This window comes from Desmodus rotundus, chromosome 5 (genome assembly GCF_022682495.2).
Source record: "Desmodus rotundus isolate HL8 chromosome 5, HLdesRot8A.1, whole genome shotgun sequence".
In the NCBI taxonomy this organism is placed as follows: Eukaryota; Metazoa; Chordata; class Mammalia; order Chiroptera; family Phyllostomidae; genus Desmodus; species Desmodus rotundus.
This window is the reverse complement of record NC_071391.1, coordinates 96,150,347-96,167,167: the sequence shown is the minus strand read 5'-3', so window position 1 is coordinate 96,167,167 and position 16,821 is coordinate 96,150,347. Positions and strand designations below refer to the sequence as shown.

General features: G+C 35.3%; 1 pseudogene; it reads right to left on the bottom strand.

Moving 5' to 3' along the window:
• Positions 1–14,665: 14,665 nt before the first annotated feature.
• On the bottom strand, positions 14,666–15,448 carry LOC112315166 (cytochrome b-c1 complex subunit Rieske, mitochondrial pseudogene; annotated as a pseudogene).
• Positions 15,449–16,821: the final 1,373 nt, after the last annotated feature.

Below are 16,821 nucleotides of genomic sequence, written 5' to 3'. Positions count from 1 at the left end.
TGCTATTATAATTCCACTAAAATAAGAGGGGCCAGTGTTTGAATAACTAAAGTAGAAGAGAGATTATGTTGAAGGGCAACTTGTTAAATAAAAATCATTACAAGTCAATTAGTATAGAGAACTACTGGAAAACCCCTCAATATTCCTCTTCTAATTTCCATAAAATAAACTGTTGTTAGAATTGAGCGTGAACGTAGCTCACATTCATGCAAATTCAAGTCAATTCATGCCTTAGTTTAAAATGTTTTGTGATTTCACAAGTGGTAACATTACTTGAATTTTATCATTTTATCATGTGTAATGTCATTATAGTCATCAAATCAATCATTAGAATAAGCACAGGTTACACATTATATTATACCCTTGGACTTTATAAGAATTAAGAAGCAGGATATTCCATACATTTTAAGCCTTATTTTTATGATAAAATATTTATTATATTATGATTTACACTTTGCAGTAACATGTCTGTCATTTCTAAACCTCTAAAAAGTGATAAAATACATACAGTAAAAATTGATAAAAATGTAGGAAGGAAGAGTGGGTGTTAGTAAATATGTACTATTTCACTTTATTGATCCATCTAACAATTTTTGAGTGACCATCTTTTTTCTGCTAGATACTGGACACATAAAGATGACTGACACATTTTCTGAGAGATCTCAGTTTATTTAAAAGTTAATCAGTTAATTATTGCTGTGTAAGGAACCACAGTAAAGCTTTGGGACCATTTATTATTTCTCGTGATTCCTTAGATCAGCTGTTGATCCCATTGATTCCCCTGTGATATCCCACACTTTTGAGATTGGCTGGATGTCATATGGCTAATCCCAGGGCCACCGTGTGGGACAGAATACCCCACATGATGGAGGAAGTGAAGAAGTGGGGCCATAAACACAGTTAGTGTACCACATCAACAAATGCAATAGCAGTAGATACTAGTGGTGGTGGGGCACTGAGTGACGTTCCAGGTGAAGCTAACCATGTGTACAAAGTCATGAAAACAAAACAGAACATGAGCTCTGTGTGATATGGCTCAGTGGATTGACCATCAGCTTGTGAACCAAAGGTTTGCCAGTTTGATTCCCCCTCAGGGTACATGCCTGGGTTGCAGGCCAGGTCTCCAGTAGGGGGCACATGAGAGGCAACCACACATTGATGTTTCTCTCCCTCCCTTTCTCCTTTCCCCTCTCTCCAAAAACAAATAAACAATATATAATTACCTCTCTTTTCTTCTGCTAACCCCACCTTATATATATATATATATATATATATATATATATATATATATATATATATATATATATATAAACAATATATATATATTGTTTTTAATATATATATATTAAATGTAGAGCATGAGTTTTTAACTAATTTGATGTGGCTAAAGTGTAGAAATATGTTGAAGGTTATAAGGTGGGGTTAGCAGAAGAAAAGAGACTAGAAATTTAGTTTATGAGATGTTTACAAGCACACTCTCTGCCCTGTTGTATAAGCAATGAGGAATGCTATGAGGAGGTGCATGCTGTAGAATGCTAGATAGGGCAGGTGTAGGACTTTCAGGGTTGAATCTAGAAACATGAAGACACTTCCAGGGCAAATTAAATAACTCATAGGAGATAGTAAGCATCTGACTGAAGCCAAGGGCTGTGAGTAATAGCAGTAAGAATGTTGGGGATACATTAGGAACCCATCATGGACCTTGACATCACTTTTAAGTCTTTGTAAATCATATTTATTGAGCTCAGTGGTAAGCAAAAAGTAGCTCTGGCTGGTGTGGCTCAGTAGATTGAGTGCTGGCCTGTGAACCAAAAGGTCGCCAGTTCAATTCTCAGTCAGAGTACATGCCTAGGTTGCAAGCCTGGTCCCCAGTTTGGGGTGTGAGGGAGGAAACCAATCAATGTATTTCTTCCACATTGATGTTCTCTCCATTTCTTTCTCCCTCCCTTCCCCTCTCTCTAAAAATAAATAAAATATTTTTAAATAAATAGCATCTTTATAAAAAATAGTGAGCAAGACATAGAAATACTCAGTAAAAATGAAAGGAACAAATTAACCTTGGACAAAGGAAGGGAATTATCAAACAAAAGATAATTATGAGGTAGAATGAACATCTGGAGAGTGCATGGGAGGAGCCTGAGGAAACTGGGGGCCTTAAAGAGGTAAATAGGAACAGAGTGGAACTACCAAATATGTGGAGGGCTGAGAGCAGTGAAGGCCCAGTGGAGAGCTGATGAAACTAATCCAAGTGCAAGTGTACCACAGGACACTGTGGATCTATTGCTCTTTGAAACCTCTCTGTAAACTGATCTACATCCTAACTACTTGGCAGTCTCTGCCTTGGTGAATTCATCTGACCAATTGATGAGTAGGCATTATTTTGTCCATAATGTATTAAGCGAAAGGACAATGTATGTATAAAGTCTCATTTTGTCAGGATTGTCAGCTGTGCATGTCAGAATCACTATTCAGAGCCCATGCACCCATTTTTAAATTGAAAATGGTATTGTTAATACATATCTGGGGATATACTAAATTTTACAAATAAATAACACAAGATATTGGCACAGAAGCAAATAGAAGCTGGGTTGTCTTCCTTAGCTTCCATCTCCCTACAGGGTTTTTGTTTCTCATCTCTCCCTCTGATAACTCTGTGGCCTACTTGGCAGACTTCTCTGCATCCAGTGCCCCAGAATTTGGTGTAGTCTTGAAGAGCTTGTATAACATCTGCTTTTTTGTGATACCTTCTCTGACCCTGTTCAGTTGGGAATTAATCTCTCCTTTGGACTCCATGAGGCTTTGCTTCCACTTCCTAATTACTTACAGAGGATTCTCTTGTAGTTAATTATTTGCTTCTAGTTTCCTAGTTGGTAGAAATAATTTAAGGAAAAGTACAGGGATTTGTGTTTCATAAGTTACTGATGTGGAGTTCCTAGAAAGTGCTTTCAAAGCTTTTGAGTCTCATTCTACCAAACTGTAGCACACAGGATGTTGTTAGACACTGTATGTGCCTGGTTTAGATCATCTTTCATAATAACAATAATACAATGCCTTCATTTTATCCTGGTGTTACATTTATATTTACATGGCTTACTTCATTTTCCTCTGTGGCTAAGGTTTATACTCAAGTTTTCAAAATTTTGTTTAATCAATTTTATTACAGTATGATTTATATACTATATAAATTTATATTATATCCATCTAAAGTATACAATTTAAAGACTTCTATCAGAAATATATACCCATGTAAACACAGACACTATCAAGATACAGAATCTTTCCATCATCTCTAAATTTTTTCTCTTTCTCCTTAGAAATGCATGACTTCACTCATCCTAATCCCAGGCAATCAATGATCTACCTTCTGTCACTTTAAATCAATTTGAAGTTTCTAAAATTTTATACAAAGTCTATGGCATATAGTCATTTCTGTTTGCTATTTTTTTACTCACAAAATGATTTATTTTCCTCAGAGAGAGAATGCTTTTATTAAAGGTCAAGAGAACTAGCATCTGAACTCAGTGCACATGTTCTTTATTTTTTTTCTTATTTTTAATTTTGGTCAAGTACTCATAATAGCAGTGTACTATTTTAATTATTTCAAGGTATACAGTTCTGTAACACTAAATACATTCACATTGTTGTACAACCACCCCTATGATCAACCTCCATACCTATTTTTATCTTGTAAAACTGAAACTCTGTCCCTATGAAACAACTCCCCCAGTCCCAGGCATCCATCATCCTACTTTTGACTCTGTAAATTTGAAAATGCTAAGCTCCTCATTGAAATAGAAATATAGCATATTAGTCTTCACCAAATGATTTTGCAGTTGGTATTTATTATTGTGTGTAACAGTTGCCCATTCCTTTTTACTTTTACGTAGTACTTTACTATAGGAGTTTCTATTCTCTCTCAGACAAATATCTAAGAGTAGAATAACTGGATTGTTTAGTAGGTATATATTTAAATTTTTCAAACCCTGTCAATAGTTCTCCAAAATAGTTGTGCCATATTATATTTCTACCAGCAGTATATGTATAAGTACTTCAGTTGTTCTACACACTCATTAAAATGTGATATTTTGGGTCCTTTTAAATTTTAGCCCTTCTAATGAATATTAAGAGATACCTTCTTGTAGTTTTAATTTGCATTGCATTCATTCCTAAAAGTTATTTTCATGGGCTAAATAGACATTTAGAAAAGTTTACATGTTTTCATTTGTAAAATTTTCCTCCCATTTTATCATTGTTTCCTTAACTTTGTATTTTTTAATCATGAGGTATTTATGTATTCTGGATACAAGATTATTGTCTGATATATGTATTGCAAATATTTTATCTCATTTCCTAACTTGACCTTTTCTTTTTTTAATGGTGTCTTTTAAAAAATATTTTATTTATTTATTTTTAGAGAGAAGGGAAAGGAGGGAAAAAGAGAGGAAGAGAAAAATTAGTGTGTGGTTGTCTCTCATGTGCCTCCTACTGGAGACCTGGCCTACAACCCAGGCATGTGCCCTGACCAGGAATCAAACCAGCAAGCTTTAGGTTCACAGACCAGCACTCAATCCACTGAGACACACCGGCCAGGGCTAATGGTATCTTTTGAAGAGCAAAAATTTTAACTGTGATAAAATCAAATGTAACTTTTTAATTGATACTTTTTGTGTCCTACCTAGGAAACCTTTTCTTTCTGCAAGTTAATAAAGATTTCTCATTTCTCTTTTATTAAGAGTTTTATAGATTTAACTTTTACATGTAGATATATGGTATATTTTGAATTAATATGTGTGTTCTGTGAGACAAGGCTAAGATTATTTTTTTTTGTATAGATACCTAGTTGTTCCTATACAGATATCTACTTGTTCCAATACCATTTACTGAAAAGTCTTTCCCCATTGAATTGTATTGTAATCTTTGTCAAAATCAATTGACTATATATGAGTATATCTTATTCTAGAATATCAATTCTGTTTCATTACTCTAAATATCTCTGTTAATGTGCACATCACCCTAACTTAACTGCAGAAAACTAACAGTGGTTCTAAAGACCAGTTAGTTCACAAGTACTTCAAATTTACTTTAATAATTTAGCTATTCTACTTGTTCTTCATTCAGTTTTGGAAGATTATATTTTTCTAGAAATGTGTCCATTTCACCTAGGTATTCAAATTTCTTAGCATACAGTTCTTCATAGTAATTTCTTACAATCCTTTGTATTTCTGTGGTATTATTTGCAGTCTCTCCTATTTCATTTCTAATTGTGTTTATTTGGATCCTCTCTCTTCTTTTCTTGATGAGCTTACTTAAAGGATTGTCGATTTTGTTTATCTTTTCAAAGAACCAGCTCCTGGATTCATTGATCCTTACAATTGTGCTTTTAGTCTCTATGTCATTTAACTCTGCTCTGATCTTGGTTATTTCCTTCCTTCTGCTTGCTCTGGGCTGTCTTTTTTGTTGTTCCTCGAGTTCTTGTAGGCATAGGGTTAGGTTGTTTGTTTGAAATGTTTCTATCTTTTTAAGGTAGGCCTGTATTGCTATGAACTTCCCTCTCAGGACTGCCTTTGCTGTATCCCATAGGTTTTGGGTTGTTGCGAGTTCATTTTCATTTGTTTCCAGAAAGTTTTTGATTTCTTCCCTAATCTCGTTCTTGACCCATTCATTGTTTAATAGCATGCTATTCAGTCTCCATGATTTTGAGTGTTTGGTTTTGTTTTCCTTTTGGGTTGGTTTTTAGTTTCAGTCCCTTGTGGTCAGAGAAAATGCTTGATATGATTTCAATTTTCTTGAATTTGTTGAGGCTTGCTTTGTGTCCTATCATGTGGTCTATCTTTGAAAAAGTTCCATGTACACTTGAAAAGAAAGTGTATTTTGCTTCTTTGGGATGACAAGCTCTATATATATCAGGTAAGTCCATTTCCTCTAGGGTATTGTTAAGTGACACAATATCCCTGTTGATATTTTGTTTGGAAGACCTGTCCATTTTTGATAGTGGGGTGTTAAAGTCCCCTACTATAATTGTGTTGCTGTCAATAACTTTCTTGAAATCCTCCAGGATTTTCTTTATTTATTTGGGTGCTCCTATGTTGGGTGCATATATATTTACAATGTTTATGTCTTCTTGGTGGATTCTTCCTTTGAGTATTATGAAGTGACCTTCTGGGTCTCTCTTTATGGCCCTTCTTTGGAAGTCTATTTTGTCTGATATGAGTATTGCTACCCCTGCTTTTTTTTTCCTGTCCGTTTGCTTGGAAAATTTGTTTCCAGCCCTTAAATTTCAGTCTGTGTAGGTCTTTTGTCCTGAGATGGGTCTCTTGTATGCAGCATATGTGTGGGTCCTATTTTCTTATCCATTCAGCTATTCTATGTCTTTTGATTGGAGCATTTAATCCATATATGTTTAAGATTATTATCAATAGGTATTTATTCATTGCCTTTTTTTCCTACCTGTGTTCCTCTCTCTTTCTCTTTTCCTTCCTTTCCTTAAAGCAGTCCCTTTAGCATCTCTTGCAAGCTGGTTTGGTGGAACTGTATTGTTTTAGGCTTCTTTTGTTTGGGAAACTCTTTAATTGGCCTTGCATCTTGATTGAGAGCCTTGCTGGGTAAAGTAGCCTTGGTTGCAGGCTTCTGGTTCTCATACTTGGAATATTTTTTGCCATTCTCTTCTGGCTTGGAGCGTTTCCATTGAGAAGTCAGTTGCTAACTTTATTGGGGCTCCCTTGTATGTTACTTCCTTTTTCTCCTTGCTGCCTTTAAGATCCTGTCTTTGTCTTGGAGATTTGCCATTTTAATTATGATGTGTCTTGCAGTGGGTCTCTTTGGGTTCCTCTTGCTTGGGACTCTCTGTTTTTCCTGGATTTGGGTGACTTTTTCTCTCCTCAGATTAGGGAAATTTTCCATCATTACTTTTTCAAACAGTGTTTCTATCCCTTGCTCTTCTTCTTCACCTTCTGGTATTCCTATTATATGGATATTGTTATGTTTCATGTTGTCCTGCATTTCCCTTAATCCCTCTTCATTCTTTCTGAGCCTCTTTTCCTTTTCTTGCTCTTTCTGGGTGGTTTTTTCTACTTTGTCCTCCAGCTCGCTGATCTGATCCTCTGCTTCATTAAGTCTACTTTTCATTCCTTCTACTGTGTTCTTCAATTCAGAAATTGTATTCTTCATTTCCTCTTGGCCCTTGTTGATAGTTTCTATTTCCTTTTTCATGTTGGTATAGTTTGCAGTGAGTTCATTGTAGTTTCCCTGTAGTTTCTGGTAGTTCCTTTTGAGCTCAGAGAGCTCAGTGAGCTTCCTGATGACCATTGCTTTGAACTCAGTATCTGATAGTTGACTTGCCTCTTTTTCAGTTAGCATTCTTTCTGAGACTTCCTCCTTTCCTTTCATCTGGGAGTTGTTTCTTTGTCTTCCCATTGTTTGTGAGACTCTTCTTGTTAGCCTCTGCTTCTTGAATTGATCTATTCTGACTCCCTGGGTTTATGGTATGCCAATGGGATTCAGTGGTGCTGTCTCCTTAGTCTCTTGTGCTCACTGGTCTTGAGCTTATGTTTATGGGTGTAACACGGTCTAACTCTGGTCTTTTCAGCACTCCAGGTTTTATTGTCTCACCATCAGATATTTCAATGTCTTCTATCTTTGCTCTCCGATCTTCATATATGCTGGAATACCGTTGGTTGTTCACTCTGCTCCTCAGATCAGTTAGGTGCTTCAATGGCGTTGAGGGGAAGTGGACTCTGCTCCCACCTATCTCACCGCCATATTAGAAAACACTTCTTAATCCATATTGATAATTTGAATATGACAGTCTTGGATCTATAAATGTATTTGGGGATAATATGCATCTTAACACTAATGAACCTATCAATCAATAAATATGGTTTATTATTCCATAAATTTATGCTTTCTTTAATTTCTCTCTGCAATGTTATATAGTTTTCAGTGATAATACTTCATACATTATTTATTAGGTGTGTTTTAAGAATTTTCACAGAATAGTAAATGTCATTGTTTTTTGTTTAATTTCTCCAAGTGCTAGCTGTTAATATATGGAAATTTAATACTAACTCTTATTTTGCATTTTTAAAATTTGATTTCTTAGTTCTGAGAGAAAATAAGAGTTTCTATGTAAACAACCTTGTTTTCTACAAATAGAGATAGCTTTATTTCTCTGTTTCTCATATGTGCATCTTTCATTTCTTTTATCACTTCATTTGTGCCAAATAACACTCCAATAAAAATAAATGATGAGAGTGCCCATCTTTGACTTCCAAAGTAAGAAAGAAAGTTTCACTATTTTACTACTGAGCATTATGTAAGTTGTAGATATTTCTTAGATTTTTTTTTATGTAAAAGGTGTTTGTTTCAAGTTGTGTAAGTTATTTTTTAATCATGAATTGGTGTTGAATTTGTCAAATGCTTATTCTATATCAATTAAATTACAATATGATATTTCTCTATGTTTCTTAATTTGGTAAATTCATTGATTATTTTATAGGTAAACCATAACAAATTATCCCAATTGTTAACACATTAAAACAACAAATATTTATTTTCTTACAATTTTTGTCCTCTTTGGAAAAATGTTTTTCCGGTTTTTTTGCCCATTTTTAAATTAGATTGTTCACTTCTTTGGTTTTGAGATTTATAAGTTCTCTATATATTTTCAATATTAACCTCTTATCAGATGTATCATTAGTTAATATGTCCTCCCATTCAGTGGGTGTTTCTTTTCATTTTTTTAACAGTTTCCTTTGCTATGTAAAAGGTTTTTTGGTTGTTGAAGTCCCATCTGCTTACTTTTCTTCTGTTTTTCCTGCCTGAAGCAATATATCAGAAAAAAATATTGCTCAGAGAAATGTCCGTGATTTTAACACCTATGTTTTCTTCTAGTATTTTAATGGTTGAAGCCTAACATTTAAACCTTTAATCCATTTTGAGTTTATTCTTGTGCACGGTGTGAGAAGATGGTCTAGTTTCATTTTTTGCACACATCTGTCCAATTTTACCAACGCCATTTATTGAACAGATTATCTTTACCCCACTGTATATTTTTGACTCCTTTGTCAAATATTAATTAGTTATAAAAACATAGGTTTATTTTTGGGCTCTCTATTCTCTTCCATTAATCTATATGTCTGTTTTTATGCCAATGCCATGCGGTTTTGATTACTATAACCTTGTAGTATAGTTTGATGTCAGGTAGTGTGATTCTTCCAATTTTGTTCTTTCTCAAAGTTGCTGTGGCTATTCCAGCACTTCAAAGAGGTAATAGAAATGGCCAACAGACATAAGAAAAGATGCTTAACATCACTAATCATCACAGAAATGTAAATTAATACCACAATGAGATATTACCTTACATCTATCAGAAACACTATCATCAATAAATCAATAATAAAACTAGAAGAGTTTGCAAGGATGTGGAGTTTGCAAGGATTCCCACTTTATGCACTGTTGGTGAGAATGCAAATTGGTATAGCCACTGTGGAAAGCAGTATGGAGTTATCTCAAAAAATTAAAAATAAACTTGCTTTGCCACCTAGTGATATCAATTCTAGAAATATGTCTGAAGAAATCTTAAACACTAATGCAAAAGAATACATGCAACTTTCTGTTCATTGCTGCATTGTTTATAATAGCCAAGATTTGGAAGCAGCCCAACTGTCTATCAGTAAATGAGTGGATAAAAAATAAAAACTGGTGCATTTACACAATGGAATATTACTTGGTCATGAAAAGGTAAGAAGGAAATCTTACCTTTTGTGACTGCATGAATGCACATGGAGACTATTATGCTAAATAAAATAAGCCAGTCAAATAAAGACAAGTACTATATGATATCACTCATATGTGGAATCTAATAAATAAAACAAACTAACAAATAAAATAGAAACAGATTCATAGATAGAGACCAGATTGGCAGCTGTCAAAAGGGAGGGGAGTTGCAGGGCTGGTGAAAAAGGTTAAGGGATTAAGTAAACAATAATTCATGTTAAGCAATGGGGAAAATGATTTGATTTTGACTCAATCTGAAAAATTAAAACTAAAATTAATGAAAAATAAAAAGAACAAGAAAAAATACTTTGTGGGTCAGGACCCAAGGTACAGCTTAAAGTTGTCTTTGACTTAAGTTCTCTAATGAGTATTCAATAAAGCTATGGTTAGGGCATGTTCATCTGAAGATGCAACTGTGGGAAGATTTTCTTTCAGACTCACTCATATGGGGTTCCACACCTCATTAGTTGCTAAAGGCTACAGTTTCTCACTGTCTGTTTTACCAAATAGACTGCATCATGACATGGTGATGGGTTCTCCAAGTGTGAGAATTCCAAGAGAAAGGGAGAGAACAGAAAGACAAAAACTCTCATCTTTTTAGTAGCCTAATATGAGAAGTCAGATATGAGTCATTAAATCTAGCCCACAGTGAAGAGGAGCTGATAATAAGAATATAAATACCAGGATGTGAGATTATTAGGAGTCAATAATCTTGTTTTCCCACAGCTGTGATTACTTGACCTCTTTTGGCTTTCCCAAGTCTTATCTCACATGTCCCCAACATGCCAGAACACACATATAGATCCAACTGCAAGGAAACATACTTGTCCCACTGTTGAGGTACAATACAGTCTTTAGCCAAAAAAGTTTTCAGTGGTTCTGAGCTAGCACTGCTGATCTCAGTAGCGTGTTATTCTTGCTTCTGCTTATCACTAAACATGCTAGCTTGAGCACTTCTGGATCTGTCCTTAACAAATGCTACTTAAATCTAGAAGACAAATAAAACTTATAGGCAGAGTTTCATACAGACTAGATCAACTTCTAAGACTATGAACTTTATTAAACATTTATGGAAGAAGATTAAACATTTGTAGACATAATATTGTGTTCATGGAATGACAGTAGCTACAAGGTACTGGCATTTCATCAAAAGAACGTGGTGACACTTCAAAATCAATACACATAACAGGGTCCTCCTTCCAACTGAAATTAAATGTAGAAGTGACTTGTATGTTTATTGAGATTATACAGTCTCGGCTTTTTGAGGTGACAGCAGATGGTCCAATAAGAAGGGGCAGGACTGACCAATGCTGCTTGCTTGGCTCTTGGCTGGCTTTCAGTCACTTCTGCCTCTACCCATAAGGAAATTAGGCCCTTCAGGTGCAGATTCCCAAGTGGGTGGGTTTGTGTATATCCTAGGACCTTGTGGGTCTCTCCAACAAACTCTCCTGTGAGTCTGGTAGTTTCTCCCGCCGCCTCAACCCCCACAGGTTTTTCAGTCAGAGATTTTGAGGCTTTATTTACCCATAGTGGAACCCTGGGTTGCGTAGTCTGTCTCACTCCCCAGTTGTTCCTCCCAGTTTATCTGCATACAAATGTGGGACAGCCAGCTCTGTCAGTTGCTGCCTTGCCATGAGTCCTCTCTGCCCCAGCTGCCCATCTCCACTCCTCCTACTGGTCTGGATGAATGTTTCTTCTTTAACTCCTTGGTTGTCAGACTTCCATACAGTTAGATTTTCTGGTAGTTCTGGTCGTTTTTTGTTTTCAAATTTGTTGTCCTTCTCTTGGTTGTGTGAGGAACCATAGTCTATCTACCTATGCCTCCATCTTCGCCGGAAGTCTTCCCTTTTTTTCCAGACACTTTAGATTTAAAGACTCAGATTGTAAAAATAAAGGGCAGAAAAAGGTACATTATTCACATTAACCAAACAAGAGCTAGACTAATTTACTAATAAAAGTCCAAATTGAATTTAAGGAAATATTGTTACCAGAGACAAAGAAAAGGCCAATCCATCATGAAAACATACTTATAAACATTTATGGACTTAACAACAGAAGCCCAAAATAATTGGAGCAAAAATGGACAGCTTTGAATGGAGAAATCAATAATTTAACAATTATAGCTGGAAATATCAATATCTTACTGATTTATCAATCAGTGATCGGTAAGACACATATCAACTATTTATATATTCAATTATAGATAACACAGCTAGAGCAGCAATCAAGAATAGAAGACAACAACATTATTAACTAACTAGATATAATAGACATCTCTACAATAATCCACCCAACATAAACATTATTTGCAAGTGCACATGATATAGTTCCCAGGACAGATCATATGGCAGGTTATAAAACAAACCAGCACACATTTAAAAAGACTGAAATAATGCAAAGTATGTTATCTAACCTCAACAAAATAAAATGATATGTAATAGAAAAATTTCAGAAGTTCACAAATATTTGAAAATTAATTAGCTCATTCCTTAATAGTCAATATGTCAAAGAGAAAAACAACAACAAAAAAATTAAAGCCTTAAGATAAAGAAAAATTAAAATGAAACACAGCCAATCTTAGGAAATACACCTAAAAGAGCACCTAGTGGAAACTTATAACTGTAAAAACCTATATGAAAAAGGAAATATCTTGGATTAATAATCTAGCTTTTTACCTTAAGACACTAGGTAAAAAGAACAAACAGAACTCAAATCAGTCAGAAGAAATAGAATAATAAAGGATGAAGCAGATGGGGAGAAAAGGCACACAACTGTAATTGAATAACAATAAAAAATTTTAAAAAAGGTTGAAGCAGAAAATATGAATATTTAAGGAAAAAGAAATAAAGAAAATCAACAAAACTATTCTTTGAAAAGATTAACAAAATTAACAAAATGAGTGATAGACTGCAAGGAAAAAATATGGAATACAAATTACCAATATCAATAATAAAGGAAGATTTTTACTGTCAACCTTACAATAATAAAAAGGTGTATACTGCAAACAATTATATGCCAGTAACTTAGTTAGAAGCCAAATTTCCAGAAAACTCAAACTACTAAAATTGACTCAAGAAAAAATTTCTAATCTGAATAAATATAAAACTATTAAATAGAGTCAAAAACAAAGTGAAAAAGCAACCTCAAAAATGTCAGAAAATATTTACAAATCAGATACCTGATAAGGTAATGGTACTGAGAATAATATAAAGCTCTCTTGCAACTCAGCAGTGAAAGAAAACCCAATAAAAATCAGCAAAGGATTTGCATAGGCCTTCAAAAAAAAGTTATAAGTGACATCCATGAAAAGGTGTCCAAGATTATTATCCATTAGGGAAATAAAAATCAAACCACAATGGAATAATAAATATTTATACTCACTAGGATGGCTATAATTAAAAAAAGAATAAAGTAATAAATGTGGGCAAGGCTGGTGGCAATCTAAAATGATGCTGTTGATTTAGAAAACAATTTCACATTTCCTCAAATAAATATTACCATGCAGTCCAATAATTCCACTCCTGAATATATATCTAAGGGTACTGTAAACATATATTTACACAAAAACGTGTACATGAATATGTATATGCAAATAATTCATGTCAGCCAAAAAAGGGAAACAACCTAAATGTTTGTTGCGTAAGAATGGAGAAACAGTATGCAGTATATTTATATAATAGAATATTATTTGGCCTTAAAAACTACTATAGTACTGATATACAAGGTCTGTCTAGAAAAAGTTCAACCATTGTTAATATAATGAGAACAGTTTGTGCAACATCAATGTAACCTGGCAGCCAAGGAGAGTAAACTGGAATGCACATGCATGAACAATGAAGACTTCACTGTACTAGTCAGTAGGTGTGGTAGACACTGCTGAGTGAGTATGTGTACTGTGTGACCATCACATTCAAAATGACTCAGTGAGTAGAGCAATGAATCTGCATCAAATTTTGCGTTAAGCTTGGACATTACTCCACAGAAACTACTTGGCTGATTCAGAAGGCAGCAGCTATGGGCAGCTTCATCACAGCAACATACCTGCTCATGCATCTTGTGCAGTTTTAATATCTAATTGCCCAGGTGACTCACCCCACTGCATCCCAGATTTGGTGCCCTGTGACTTATGGATTTTCCCAAAGCTAAAATTACCTTTGAAAGGGAAGACATTTCAGACCATTGATGAGATTGAGGAAAACACAAAGGGTCAGCTGATGGCAATTGGGAGAACTGTGTGAGGTCCCAAAGGTGCCTATTTTGAAGGGGACTGAGGTGTCATTGTCCTACGCATGTTTCTTTTATTTTATATCTTCTTCTATAAATGTCTCTATTTTTCATAGTACATGGCTTGGTACTTTCTGGACAGACCTCATATAATACAACATGAATGATCTTTGACAACATAATGCTAAGTAAGGGAAGCCAGCACAAATGGCCACATATATTGTATGATTCCATTATATGAAGTGTCAGTATAGGCTAAGCCATAGACAGAGAATAAATTAGTGGTTCCCAGCAGCTAAAGGGATGTTGGATTAGGATTATAATGCCAATGTTTATAGAGACATAAGTTTTCTTTTTGGTTTACAAAAATATATAGGTATTTTTGAATAGGAATGGTTGCATGACTTTGTGAATATACTAAAAACCAATGGATTGTACACATTTTTTTTCTTTGAGTTCAACAATGTTTAACAGTGACTTTCTGTTAAGTGATTGCTTGAAGGTATTCAACATTAATTTGATTTACTTCACGTTAACATTAGTATAATCATTAGTATTAGCAAACTTTAAGTATTCCAAATCAACCAACTTGAAGTACAGAAGACTGGTTCTGAAGTAATTTCTGAGGTGACATGAAGGCTGAGAGTCTATGACTTTTTTCTGGTGTCTACCCAACGACCTCTATATCATCACTAGTAAACTCACAGAGAGGAGACTCAACATTGAGAAGTGTAAACCCCTTTCAGATCCTGCCAGATGCATCATAGTGAGACCAGTGGCAGAGGTAGCAATAATGACCCAAATCTCCTGCATTTGCAATGGGTACACAACCAAGATTTGAGCTAACACCTATCAGGGATAACCCATTCGGGTTTCTGTACTTATTCTAAATTGTTCTGTGGGTCCCTCGGCTGGGACATGCCCATTGCAACTTCTTTCTTAGACCTATGATGCACAAACAGTTTTGCCTCTCCACTTGAAAACCACAATCTTGCCTTCTGGGATACCAGAAAACTCAATTTTGATTTTTGACATGGCTAACACATTGGCACAACATATCTTTGGCAGAAGCACTGATGCTGGAAACAAACTGGGAGGTGACATTCTGGACAGTATATACAACAGCAACTGTAGTTGTTTCAGTTACCAAATAGGAGGAACCCTCTCTAGCCTCTATATTCTCTTTTGAAGATTTTGTACTAACACTTCAGTGCCACAATATTCAGAGAAATTAGGCAATTTTATGTCTGTACTGGAATAACAAACAGAAGCAGGGACACAGAGGCCCACTAGCAACCAAAGGCCTCTCAGCATTCTGGTAGAGGAGGGGCTGATTCTGGTCCAGCATAGGGCAATCCGAGCTAATGGGCACCCCAACCAGCACCAGGGGCTGCAGTGCACCCTCTGTGCTGCGGGATATCACTGACAGGACAGGCAAAAGGGAACCCATACAACAAGTTAAATGACAACATGGAGACAACTGCTCCAAATGCCAAGCAGGTCACAGGAATGACCATACACCGCACAGGCACAGAGATACAGGAGACACAGGTAAACCATACACTTAAAAATGGTGAATTATATCTTATTGGAATTATATTTCAATAAAAACAAAACACACATGAACATGCAAATGTTTACCTTAAAATATAATAAATTATAATATACAGTAATGATGCAATACAGCTAAGACCAGAAAATCACATTTCCGTATATACATTTAACTAAGTGGAACTTTTATTCAAATTTTTTTTTGATTTAGAGGGAAATATCATCTGATTTGGGAGTTTACAGTTTTTTTTCTTTTTAATTCAAGTAAAATAGAATTAATCCTGGCTCAGAAAAGTTGTGAAATATGAATATTGGAGAAGATATGCAATGACTTTGACAAAGGCATAGGAAAGACGTACAGAAATATGGATGATGTCATTAAAGGACAGCAGTAGATGATATTGCAGTAGTGGATTCTTGTTAGGAAAAGAGAAGTGAAAATTACTGAAGCAAAATACCTTGTTATCACTAGGTGCCCAGTATTATTTTAAGAGCTTAAAATACCACAACCAATTTTTTTCTTTTTTTAAAATATATTTATTGATTATGCTATTACAGTTGTCCCATTTCCCCCCCTTACTCCACTCCAACCTGCCCAACCCCTCCTTCCCATATCCCCCCCCCCATAGTTCATGTCCATGGGTCTTACTTATAAGTTCTTTGGCTTCTACATTTCCTACACTATTCTTACCCTCCCCCCTGTCTATTTTCTACCTACCATTTATGCTACTTATTCTCTGTACGTTTCCCCCCCTCCTCCTCCCACTCCCCTGTTGATAACCCTCCATGTGAGCTCCATTTCTGTGGTTCTGTTCCTGTTCTAGTTGTTTGCTTAGTTTGCTTTTGTTTTTGTTTTAGGTGTGGTCGTTAATAACTGTGAGTTTGCTGTCATTCTTACTGTTCATACTTTATATCTTCTTTTTCTTAGGTAAGTCCCTTTAACATTTCATATAATAAGGGCTTGGTGATGATGAACTCCTTGAATTTGACCTTATCTGGCAAGCACTTTATCTGCCCTTCCATTCTAAATGAGAGCTTTGCTGGATGGAGCAATCTTGGATGTAGGTCCTTGCCTTTCATGACTTGGAATACTTCTTTCCAGTCCCTTCTTGCCTGTAAGGTCTCTTTTGAGAAATCAGCGGACAGTCTTATGGGAAGTCCTTTGTAGGTAATTGTGTCCTTTTCTCTTGCTGCTTCTAAGATTCTCTCCTGCTGTTTCATCTTGGCTAATGTAATTATGATATGCCTTGATGTGCTCCTCCTTGGGTCCAG